The sequence below is a fragment of the Podarcis raffonei genome, chromosome 1 (assembly GCF_027172205.1).
Source record: "Podarcis raffonei isolate rPodRaf1 chromosome 1, rPodRaf1.pri, whole genome shotgun sequence".
Taxonomy (NCBI): domain Eukaryota; kingdom Metazoa; phylum Chordata; class Lepidosauria; order Squamata; family Lacertidae; genus Podarcis; species Podarcis raffonei.
Genome location: NC_070602.1, coordinates 47,666,507 through 47,679,776, shown reverse-complemented (window position 1 = coordinate 47,679,776; position 13,270 = coordinate 47,666,507). Strand labels below are relative to the sequence as shown.

The 13,270-nt window shown below is 42.9% G+C and overlaps 1 long non-coding RNA gene across 1 annotated transcript in view; it reads left to right on the top strand.

Annotated features, from left to right (window-relative positions):
- The window catches only part of LOC128412226 (uncharacterized), a 32,989-nt gene that overhangs the window by 4,196 nt on the left and 15,523 nt on the right, over nt 1-13,270 (top strand). The window contains exon 2 of the long non-coding RNA XR_008330038.1: nt 514-696. This is a non-coding gene — a long non-coding RNA (uncharacterized LOC128412226). The remainder of the gene's footprint in view (nt 1-513; nt 697-13,270) is intronic.

The following is a 13,270-nucleotide window of genomic DNA, read 5'->3' as shown; positions in this document are numbered from 1 at the left end:
GTATCATTCAGTTCAAAAGCAAAACAACAAACAACCCATAAGCAAGAATAGTTTTTTGTGAAACATGTTCACCAACATTCCTCTCCAGCTATCTCATGCACATCTCTCTGGTTTTTCCTTCAGATAAGAATGAAATGCTTTCTGTTGATCACATGGAATTTTTCAGTTTATCACCAATCTTCTAGATAAGGTGCTCACGCAAAGCAATTCCTATGTCAACACTGCAGCTTCCTAGTAGAGGGGAGCTGCACAGTTTTCTGCCTTATATGGATCAGCTTGTTTGAACAACTACATTAAACTAATGAAGGTCTTTGAGGCAAACATTAAAGGCAGATGTACTTAACATCCCATTCATCCTTTTTTTTAAAAAAAAAATCTTTTTATTTTCCTGCATAAACAAAAACAACAATGACAAATGAAAAAAGTATTACTGGCTGTCTCAGAGCAAGTTAAACAGGTCAGTATTTCAGAGTTACATAAAGTGTCTTAATATATTCTTTTTCTCTTTCGTAGGTTAAGTTATTTGATTACATTCAACACAATTGAACATTATGGGTCAAAGAAATGGTAGGGAGAAGAAGCATTTCACTTTTTCCTATGGACTGTTTCCCCTGCTCCATACTGCCTCCCCAATCAGCTCGCCCCGTGGAAAGCCAGAAAGCCACCTAGCAACAACTTGGACCTGGGAAATATCAGGTAGGAAAGAATTTAGGCATGGCTAGGATTGTACTGTAATTACTTAATTCAGGTTAAGACGTTCTAGCAAGGCCTTGCTCTGTTCTTTGGTAGATGTCAGGTGAGTAGATGCCAGGAACAAAGGCTTTTCACCTGGGGCTCCTTCCATTTGGAACTCTCTTTCTCAAGATGTCTTTGATGTTCCTTTCTTTATGGTTTTCAGTCAGTGTGATGGAAGGCAGGATAGACCTCCTGTTCCATCTTGTGACTTTTAAAAGTTTGCCTTTTTCAGAGGCCTTGCGTTTTTTGAAATGAGCTGCAAGTAGAGTTAGAACAAGTTCCAGCATCACTTAATATAGGTTTATATTATACAGCAGCACTCTTTTTCCACACTGGGCAGGCTGGTGCTGCGACCACATTTTATTACCATTAATTTTGCCAGAAAACTGATCCGGGGGAAGAAAACCCTGGACTGCGACAATTTTACAAGATCATCATCTACATGCACTGTAAAAAGTGCTTGGCAATTCTAAAGAAAAGGGAAATTATGGAAGTAACATGTAATTTCTCCTGTACAGCAACATTGCAAAACAGTTTACCAAGTCAAGAAAAAAGCAAAAAAAGCAAACACAAGCCAGTCATTTCCTCCCACAGCTATGTACCATCCTTCTACATACTCCCCCCCATCCTATTTAAATGTCACTTGTATTTAGTTCTTTTAATGAACCTTTTAATGAGGGTGAAAGAGGAGAGCGCAAAATATGGTCTGAAGCTCAACATCAAAAAAACGAAGATAATGGCCACTGGGCCCATCACCTCCTGGCAAACAGAAGGGGAAGAAATGGAGGCAGTGAGAGATTTTACTTTCTTGGGCTCCATGATCACTGCAGATGGTGACAGCAGTCACGAAATTAAAAGACTCCTGCTCCTTGGGAGAAAGGCGATGGCAAACCTAGACAACATCTTAAAAAGCAGAGACATCACCTTGCCAACAAAGGTCCGTATAGTAAAAGCCATGGTTTTCCCAGTAGTGATGTATGGAAGTGAGAGCTGGACCATAAAGAAGGCTGATCGCTGAAGAATTGATGCTTTTGAACTGTGGTGCTGGAGGAGACTCTTGAGAGTCCCATGGACTGCAAGAAGATCAAACGTATCCATTCTTAAGGAAATCAGCCCTGAGTGCTCACTGGAAGGACAGATCGTGAAGCTGAGGCTCCAATACAGTATTGATATTCTCCCATATTTGAATTGGAGTGGGGGAAGAAATACCTTGGGAGTATTGTTGCTTTCCTGTTGCTTGGTTGAACCATTCATCAACATACAACATTCATCAGTTGAAAGCTGAAAGCACTATAGTTGTGATCTGATTTGTTGCAGCAAGTTGGGTCATAGATAGAAAAGTATTCCCACATGCTGGAGGATATATACCATAATAAACTAATGGTGAACTCAATTTTCTTAATGTGGCCCCTTATGTAGCCAAAATGGGACCATCTACACATAAGGAAAAGGTATTGGCTGGCTTAGGGGAACCCAAAGGTCTGCATAATGATTTTTTTTTTTAATGAGATGGGGAGCTTAATAGGGAACCCAAAACAGGTCAATGAAGACTGAGCATGTTCAGTGGCCACAGAATGCTGAATGTATTGAGGTTGGGGAAAAGAAAACTAAGGTATGGAATAAAGTATCCCAAACAAAGGCTTGGACACTGAACTGGAGCACTCCATGTTGCAACATATTGTTGAGAAGTCCCACTTGTGATGCCTTCAATAGAAGCTTTATTGCCTCCTTTATTTATTGGAATGGAAGGTCAGAGGCCCACTATTATAGTTCAGTGAACAGCATGTGGGTTCTACCAGTCTATAGCAAGCACACATAAAGAAGAAATGTAACAGGGAAGATCCCACTTGGTTCACATAACAGGCTTCTGTTTTGAGGTAGTGTCAGATTCTTTACCGCCCTTTTGAAGAAAGATGTGAGTGGGATGTGCAAACAAAGCTTCTTTATTAAAGCAGAGTATGGATCAAAGGAGGAATACTGTTCTAGCCCTTCTTTCTTTGTCCCTTTCTCCCTGAGAGTTGCCTGTTCACATGTAGATGGGAACCACTCCCAGGCTGGCCTGGAAAGAGGAAAGCCCCAATGGGAACTTGACTGTCACTCCTTCCCTACACTTAATTTGTCTGTTTGCACTCAGTAGTCAATATCAAATTACTCAGCAGACAACTCCCATGACTTTGCTATGGACACTTAAAGATGTGTTAGTGAAATGTTTGCCTGTAATCTAGAGATAATTTGGAGAATTTTGGTAATGCTGATATTTTATTTTTAGTTGTATTCAGCTCAACTTCCTTGCCCCTTCCTTGTGGAGAGAGGAGGAAACTTAGAGCTGCACACACTGGTCGCAGCCCAACAAAAATTCAAGTGTGCCCAGCCCATTCAATGGGTTACCAGTGGATAAGCATGCTTAACTCTGGATTGTGGCAATGATAATATTTACATGTAAAGTGTACCACATTAACAAGGCAAACATATGTTTGCAAACAGTGAGGCAAATGTGCACTCTGAGTAGATGTGGGTATTATATAAGGACGCTCACTAGGGAACATTGATGACATGTACTTTGACAAATATTAACATCTTTGTGTGATGTGGCTCCCAGGCTCTCTTTATCTCATGGGATCTACAGTTTCTCACTGTCAGGGAAATAGTGGGGAGTAAAAACCATAGCAACTGTGGATGAGCCCCAGGGAAGAGCCATAGCTCAGTGGCAGAACATCTATTTTGCTTGCAGAAGGTCCAAGGTTTAGTCCCTGACATATTCAAGAAGAGCTGAGAGAGGTCCATCTGAAAACCTGGAGAGCATCTGCCAGTCAACGAGTACATATTACTAAGCTAGGAGCACCCATGATCAAACGCACTATAAGGCAGCCTCCTATGGTCACATTTGCACCATACATTTCAGGCACTCCTATACAACTAACAGTCATTGCTTTCCCCCAAAGAATCCTGGGAAATGTAATTTGTTAAGGATGCTGACCTCACAAACTTACAGTTCCCAAATCCCTTAACATGATGGCTAAAATTTGTATAAGATTTAATTCTATAGTGTGGGTGTATCCTATGTTTCTATGAATGCCATGAAAGGAAGCGCTTCTTGGAGCTGGAGACAGCAGAGTCTATGATGGTGCAATCCTAACTCCATTTAACTAGGAGTTAGCTGCACTGAACTCAGTAGACTTAATTATGAGCAGCCATGGTTAAGATTGTGCTGTTGGTGCCCTGCTTGCACCTCTGTGAGGAATGTTTCCTCCTGGCTTTCAAGTTGCAGCTCATGATGATGACATGGACAACAAATTACTAGTTGAGTGGTCAAAATATAAGCAGATTTTGATTGAACTTGTAGAACATTCAGAGAAATCATAGAAGAAAGTACCCTTAGGAAATGGAAACAATGAGAAATAGAAGTAAGTCACTGAAAGAAACCCCAGACGAAAATATCTTTGTTCCTAAGGGCTTATTCACAAGAATCAGAGAATGTAGCCTTCACAAGTCCCAGTTCAAAGGCAATACAGTGGTGCCCCGCAAGACGAATGCCTCGCAAGACGGAAAACTCGCTAGACGAAAGGGTTTTCCGTTTTTTGAGCTGTTTCACAAGACGAATTTCCCTATGGGCTTGCTTCGCAAGACGAAAACGTCTTGCAAGTTTGTTTCCTTTTTCTTAACACCGTTAATACAGTTGCGACTTGACTTCGAGGAGCAACTCATAGAACGCAGTGTACATAGTAGCCTTTTTGAGGTTTTTAAAGACTTTGGTGATTTTTGAAGCTTTTCCAAAACTTCTTTTGCAGCCATTTGGTAAGTTAAGCTTTTAAAACTTTTTTTGGGGGGGGTTGGATTTTGGGTTGGGGTGTTTGGAATTCAAGGACTTGGTGTTGGGGAGGGGTTTGCAAGAATCTGGAAGCTTGTGGTTTTTTTCCTGCATTTTTATGATTTTCTGTGACCATTGGGGCACTCTGCTGTTTTTTTAAAAAAATTATGGATTTGAATTTCTGTGTGCTGGGTGGCTGGGGGAAAAGTTGGGGAGGGGTTTGCAAGAATCTGGAAGCTTGTTTTTTTTCCTGCATTTTTATGATTTTCTTTGACCATTGGGCCACTCTGCTGTTTTTTAAAAAAAATTTTGGGTTTGAATTTTGAAATGCTCTTTACAGTATGTGTGACTTTAAAGAGCACTTAATAAACTCTTGTTGTACCAAATTTGGCTTTGTTTGGACTTTTTTTGACCATAGGAACGCATTAATTGATTTTCAATGCATTCCTATGGGATTTCGTGCTTCGCAAGACAAAAAATTTGCTAGACGAAATTTCGTCTTGCGAGGCACCACTGTAGCCACAATGGCTGTGTTCTGCCTCCACTGTCAAAGGCACAATGCCTCTGAATACTAGTTGCTGGAAATCACAGGTAGGCAGAATACCTTTTCACTTAAGTCCCGCTTGCAGGCTTCCCACAGGTATCTGGTTGGCCACTGTAAGAACAGGAGTTGGACTAGATGGCCTGATCCAGCAGGCTTGTCTTATGTTCTGATCCCACATCTTCTCTTCGCAAAATCAGAGTTACATGCTGCTGCAAGATACGGCATATTAAGACCATTGCTGAGCTGTGCAGCTTCTGAACAATAATTGCATTCACTGAAATTTCAGGTAATGGGCAAAAATCATTTTAGCTCATCTTGCTGAAGCTTTAAAATGCATTCTAATCATGATGGTCCAAGTTCAGTTCTCTGCTGAAACCATTTACAAAACATACCATGAGTAACTCTAGTCCTTGGACAGAGGAGTCAGCTAATTAGGAAGGTCATCTCTAATATCTCACTCGGCAGACAAAACAAAGACTTATGCCAGGGGGATTCAGGAAAGAAAGGTTATTTTTAATTAAACCACAATAGACGAGGAACCACAATATTGTTTTGGAATGAAACCTATTTAAAGTAATACACCATTGCTATGGAAACGGTGAACTGTGCTGGAGAGGCAGGAAGGCAGATTGGCTAAGGAGTATTTGAGGAATCCTCAGTTTGATGGTGATCTGAACATCTAATTTTGCCATATCCCTCATCTCTCTAGAAGGTCAACAAGCCATTATCGAAGTGTGATAGGGCAACTTGGTAAACCCTCAAGAGTGCAAAGAAATGTGCAATTTTAAGAAGATTCATGGGCAGAGTCTGATGATAGAATACGGGGAAGGGGAAGAAAGAGACCCTATAGAAAAACAAGAGGGGCCAGCACGACCCCTTTCTCCACCCTCCAACCACAATAGGCAAAGGTTGCTGCATGTATTTCCTGCATATTGCTGGGGTTGGGGGCAGCACATTGTGCTTGGTTTGCCCAGTGGGTTAGGGAAGTGATACTGAGTGGAGGGGAAACTGGGTTTCAAGGACCTGGGGCCTGTAGTACACATCCTCAAAGTCAGATTCCTGTTCCAAAGAATAATTTCAATGGTAGATATGGCTTAGATGGATGAAGAGACGGGGGCGGGGGGGGGGCGGGGGCGGGAAGAAGGCAAGTATGTAGGAAGCAAGATAATGGGTGTAAAATCATGTGTGGTGTAGAAAAAAAGTAGACCCACTTCTCCCTCTCTCATAATATTGGCATCTGGGATCTTCCAACAAAGCTCAGTGGTAGGAGATTCAGGACGGACAAAAGGAAGCACTTAGCCACATTGTGTAATGATGGCCACCAACTTGAATAGCTTTAATCAACCATTGGATACTAGTCATCTGGTTATGTATTAACTCCATGTGTCATGCCTCTGGATGCCAGTTGCTGGTGAACAATATTGAGAGAGTACTATTGCACTCATGCTTTGCTCGTGGGTTTCCTATACACAGTTGGCACTGTGGGAACTAGATAGTGGGGTGTCAGCAGATCCACCCCCCAACACTGAAATCTCCACTGCATACCTGGATGGGGGTGGGCAGTGGGGACATTGGGGCCATGTGGTTGCATGAACAGGATTGCTGGATTAGTAAGAGAATAAGCAGCAGCAACACCCATGTTGTGAAGGTGGATCCATTATACCACACATGCTGCTACTGAGATTAGATAGGTCTTTACTGTGGCGCAGAAGGTTTTTCTTAGGCATTGTCTTATGGCTCTGGCTTTCAATGGTCTTCAGAAAGTAGCCTTCCCCCATCCTGATTGTTGAACTGGAAGTGCTGGGCATTGGAACTGTCTGGGTCTTTCTGTAGACCAAGCCTGTGTGCTCCCCTGCCTGCCCCTCCTTACACTTTTGAAAGGAGCTTTGAATTATTTCAAGAACAAGTTTTGTCTTGCCAGCCATACCCCTTTGCTCCATTCTACTGCAGAAACTTGGAACAAGCTTTTTTCTTCAAAACTAGGAATCATGACCAGCCTCTGGCCAGCACTGTTTGCACAAAAATCATCAGTGTAGGCATCACTTAGGGCATTGTTTCCCAAATGCCTGATATGACTAAAGACCACCCCTTCCCGGAATTAAAACTCGAGGCACACTTCCACCCTATACTACACAAAAGGTTTACTTTTAGTGTGTGTGTAAGAGTAAGATTTACTCACCTTCAGGAGCAGTTCATCCACCTCCAGTGTCTCCCCTGCATTCTTCAGTGTTCTGGATCCACTCCATTCAGACATGAGGATTCCTACCTGGCAAAATAGCAGCAAAGCATCCCATGGTGCTTCGGATCTGTTGTGCTTTTCTTATTGGCAGTGTTCCACTCTCCTCCAACCAATTTAGGGAAATGTGGTAGTAGTTTATCTTAACTTCCATATATGAGCTGCCCCAAAAGAACACCTTCACCTGCTTGAGGGTAGGGAAGAGATCAGAGGATAGTTTACACGTTTGGGCAAAAATATTAACTCCCACATGATTGCATTTAACGGGCCAGAATTGCAGGAAGCTCTCTTTAAAATATGCTCCATGCTTCTTGGTTTCCTCTCTGTTTGAATGTTACCACCCCACATTTGTTAAGCTAGGTCTTGAGCTATGCTGCTAAGTCTGCAAAAACACTCTTGCACTTCTGGAAAACTTGCCTGGCAGCAGAGGCGCCAGCTTGCACGGGCAATTTGGGGGGGCCCAACATCACATGCATGATGTTGCACGTAACGCGTGCATGACATCAGGATGTCAGGAGAAGTTGGGGGCAGAGCTGAATGTGGTGGCCACATGGCTTCAGCGGCCAGTGACTCCCCCTCCTGGCACCACCACTGGCGGGTGGCTTCTTTGATCCTCCTTCCCCTTCATGGCAGCAGGAGCAGGAGGAACCGGCCACTGGAACCACACTGCGCTTGGCTCCATGCTTCACCTCCACACTTTTTGGGCATTGGGGGGGGGTTGGCTCCCTCCCCCAAAATATTGGGAGACCCAAAAGGGCTCGGCCCCCAGGAGCTGGCACCCCTGCCAGACAGCACAGCAAGGTCTGTTCAAATGGCTGAACTGAAGCAACAATTGCAGTTGTTTGTATAGGCAGAGCACTGAAACTGACTATTGTGACTATTTAGCCCAGCATCCAATATTGAGCCACATTTGCCTAGTTGTAGATATGAATATACACACTTGGTTGAGCTGGTCAGCTGCACAGGCAGGCAAAAGAGGATCACTTTTGCATTCCTGCTTTGTTGGATTCTTCCCTTAGTTCTGAGAAGTAGCATGTTCTAAAAATGATATGAAACTTCCTCTGGACATTATTTTTAGAATACTGGATTGCATTCCTAGCGATAGGGCTCCCAACACCCCCTGTTTTTCATTTCAATTTGGATGCAGACAAACCAGAGACTGTGCCAAGCGATAAAAGTGACAGAGAAGAACTCCTTTCTTGATCCAAGACGCTCCTTCCTCCACCCTCAAACAATGAAAGCAGAAATGCTGGCTCCCTTCTCGTAGTGAACACTTTTATGGACTTGCTTAATGAACAGCAAATGTTTCTTCTATTTAGTCATGTTTTTAATACTGAAGCTGTCGGCATTCCATCTAGTCTGCACAGAAGCAAGCCCTGCACACATACACTCCTCAGGAGCACGTTATGTCTAGAAGAAAACTTGAGAGGCCTTCTGTCATGGTTGCTTTAAAATCAAATACATTTTATGTCATTCTTCTGGCTTTATGGGGAAAAAAATACACTGCAACAGCCAGCCATTAAACTAGTGCACAACAAATGAAGCACTTAAACTGCTCAAAACTGCAGAAATGAAAATTTTTCCTTCCAGTCTGAAACATTTTTTGATGGATATTCACCAATAGAGGGCAGTTAATCTTGCACAGTACATCCACACTGGGGAGCAGTGTAAAGAAACCTCTAGCTTTTATGTGACTGGAATGTAGCCTGTTGTACAAAGGTAAACAGGGATGGCCTGTCCTGTTTCACCACTTGAGGCACAACAGGAAGTGTGACCCTGCCACTGCTGCCTTTGTCCCATCTGCCCTGCCACCTCTGCTGGTGGCAGATAAGCAATGTCGGCACCAGTGCCAATTTGGGGTGAGAGCTTGCTGAAATTGCGTGAGATCTCACGCACTCTGCAAGATCTCACACAATTTCAATGAGATACTGATGGAAATCAGCACCACCTTACCTGAAATCGGCGCTGATCTGGGCTGGATTAACCATTAAGCAAAATAAGCACGTGCTTAGGACATCAAGGGAAGGGGGGCACCACAGAATTTTTCCAGTGCTAGATTTACATTGGACCATATGTTGTAGCTGAACCAAGTTCCACAAAAAAGGCTCCCACAATAAAAGAAAAATACACATATACACACACAATAAAATAAAATGAAATGAAATAATATAATATGCTTTAATCTTGGAAATACAACAAAATTAGAATCTGGTAACTGGTAAAGTGTCATAGAGAGGTAGGTAGCTAGGTAGGTAGGTAGGTAAGTAGGTAAGTATGGGTGCACCACAATCTATTAAGTGCTTTGGGACTCTAAAGCTCTTAATGCTGGCATCCCTTCTCAACTGCCCACGGCAGGCAGGGTGTCTAAAGGTAAGAGACATGCCAATTACCCTGCCCACATTTTACATCTGTCCCACTCTCCCACCAATCTCTAGAGCAGTTTTGCAATTTAAAATAGTTTCCTTTGTAGTTTGTGAGTGCTTGCTGATCTAACACACCCAACTGGCTACCGTGACATGAAGAGCCTTCCACTAGCTGAGGTACCAGCAGTGGCCCCTCTCTCCTGTGTCTGGTCATCCATGCAGTGGCGGAGCAAGTTGATCGGGCACCTGGGTGGGGGTGGGGCCAGCTGGGGCAGGATGCTCTGCAGGGCCTTGGAGTCTGCCTGCCTCCTCCCACTCAGCCGCCCTACAGCTGGGAGGGGAGGCAGTGGGTGGACCATTTGGGCAGCGCGGAGCCTGTGGGCGCCCAAGCCACCACGCCACTCCCAGGAGAGACACGTGGCTCAAGCGCACTGCAGGCCCTGCAGTGAGTGCCGGCCAGCATTTTGTCACCCCCCTCAGTGGTGACACCCTGGGCGGACCACTTCCACTGCACCCCCTTCCTCCGCCCCTGCATCCATATTCTTATACCTTCTGCAATGCATTGTACACATGCAGGCTATGATCTGGAACAGCCCATTAGCAGTGCATCTCGCTGGTTCTTAAACAGCAGCAATCTGGATCAAGCCCCTTGGCTGCTATTTAGCAAACCAAAATACAAGGGCCAGCCAACTGCTTAATGTCATGGCAGTCAGGACCAAACTTGACACAAGAGGGGGTTGCATCTGCTTTTAAAATGTGGGTCTGGTGTATTGCATCTTTGACTGAGTATATTTTGAAATAGTTTAAATATTGTGTAATCAGCTGTGCGAGAGGAAAAGAATTTCATTCAAGCATATTCCTGCACTGAAGATATAAATTTGATGAAATAAGATAATTTATATCCAGGGAAAGGTGCATAGGGGTATGCTAGAGTGCTGTCAAAAAATTGCAACTCTTGCAAGTTTGCTTTCTTTGCTAATGTAATTGAACGGTGCAGTGAATTTTCACATATCCTGTACTTGTGCCAGTTCAGCCCATTTCTGTGTTTGCACAGTGACAGCTTTTCCAGCTAGTCTAATCAATTCCTACATCATGATAGACACAAAAATGAAATGGAGCCCGATTCAGTTCACCAGAGGTACTAATGAGATGGATCTTCAAATGCTGGCTCTCTTTGAGGTACCTAGATTAAATCTGGTCGTGCAAGTTCTCAGCCCAGTTAATGATATATAGCATTTAGTTTTCTTAAATATTTACTTCAGACATGACCAGATGGTGGGTTTTTATCACTGCTGCTGACCTGCAAGCAGGAGATTGCATGTCATTTTTAAAAACTGGGGAGAGAGGCTGCAACTATCTCTAGTCCAAAGAATGTCTAAAATCTATCTCCAGCTCAAAAGAATGCCTAAAATCCTAACACAACTAGGTCTGCCACAGAAGAGAAGTCATTCTTCTTCCAAATACTTGTAGAAAGTAGAAAATGTTGTGGCCTCTTTCTCTCTTGCACCCTAATGTTCATCTACCCATTTAGTGGACTCAGGCTGCAATCCTAACACCACCTACCTGAAAGTAAGGATGAGAAGATTTGTCGATTTTGGTTCTTTCTGTTTCTCATTTCTGCAGTAATTAGAAACCTTTTTTTAAAAACCTCATGAAAATTCATCAGCATTTCAGTGTGAAATTGTTCTAATAGACACTTTTTTGTAATGTACACATTTTTGCAAGTTTTCCCCAATAAAATGCATTTTGGTATATAATTTTCACCAACATATTTTTATGCACACTTTCCCCTAATATTTGTATTTTTTTGTAAAAAATGGTTGGAGAGCTACATCATAAAATTCAGAGGAGTGCAAATTTCAAAGGATAACTGTGTGTTTTGGTTTTTGCATGGTTTTGGAAATTTTGAATTTGATATTCGATTCACCTTTAAATGTGAACTGAATTGGCCATCTACCCCATCCCTACCTGGAAGTAAACCCCAGTGAATTCAATAGGACCTGAGCAGACATGGTAAGGAATATGCTCTAAGCAAGAGGCCATAATCAGGGGGTCATAGACTAGGGATCAAGAATGGGAGCCCCCCTGGGCCAAATCCTGCCCACTAAGCTTGCTTTCATTTGGACTGGATCTCAAATTTTGTACATTTGAAAAAAGAGAAGAGTGTTCGTAAGCAGAGAATGCTTCATTCTTTGTCATTGCATGGCTCCTGTTTCTTCAGCAAACAAAGCTTCAACTGATGAAGGAACTGAAAGCTAGTAGGGTGGCCATATTTCCTACTTCACAGAGGGTTGTCTCGTTTGTGCCAGCTTTCAAGACAAAGAAGGGAGACCAGAGACCTTGAACAGTTAGCATTTGTATAGGATTCTGTGCTGGCACCTGCTCACACTCTTCTCCTGCTATGGAGAAATGGATTGCATTTAAATTAAATTATAGTATCTGCTCATGTAGATGAGCATATGCATCTATTTAGTCAAAGTCATGGCCCAGCTTTGTCCTCTTTCACACACAAGTGTGAGACTTGTTTCCTCTTTTGGGGCCATGTATAAAGGGCCTGTGGGACAGTGGCAGTCAGGTGAAACAAAAATGTCTGAAGTGTTAATTCTCTTTTTGATGCTGCATAGTCCAAAGCAAGTGGGGTATTACTACTATGTATAACTGAAATGCAAACTAAGTTATGTACTGAGCATATCCAACCAACAGCCTCAGTTGACTAATGTAGGTTATATCTCATGAGCAACTAGTGCACAGACTGAGAAGGCAGACATGTTAAAAGTCTTTCACTAAATTCTATGCATATTTAATGACACTGCTTGTTCATCAGCCAAAAATAATAAATGATGTCGATCTGCAGACTTCAAATCAGTTCTGCCATTCCATGTTTTATCTATTATAGTGGCTTCAACATGTTTCTCAGGAGTACTTACACAGTTGTGGCTCAGTTCCAGTCCTTGGCTGGTTCATGGTAAGGAACATCTAAATTTCCAGCAAATCAGAGATAGATGTTTTTGGCTTTGGTTTGTGCACCAGAGACACTTGTTCCTGTGTGCTCTCCTTTTCGTCTCTCGATCCAAACCAAGACACCCAGAGAGGCCGTTATTATTCAAGACGCCTTGGGAATTATATTGAAGTCTGATAGCCTGGCTGTGCAATATTAACAGGCAAGCTTTCTAAACATAAAGGCCCTTTTATCAAGTCTGATGTAAAAAGATATAGGGCTCCTGAACTCTGCAAGGTACTCTAAATAAGTTGTAAAGCTTTCACACATGCTTTAACTTAGTGCACAAGTACGGTTGGTGCTTACATTCTTTCCAAAGGTATCAAGGCAAGGATTTCAGCTGCCATAGCCATGACAAAAACAGCACACAAGGACAGCTGAAGACTCTGGAAACCCAACTTGGGACATCTAGTAAAACGTTAAAAACTGTCACTTTGGGGGAAGGCTTTTGTACCATATCAATTCCAAAAGCTGGTCAGTAGAAGAGTGCCACTGAAATCTGCTTAGTAAGACATGCTGAACCAATTGTCAGTCTTTGCCATAATGTTTCCAGATGGGACAGAGAGCAGGTCTGTTCGAGAAGATA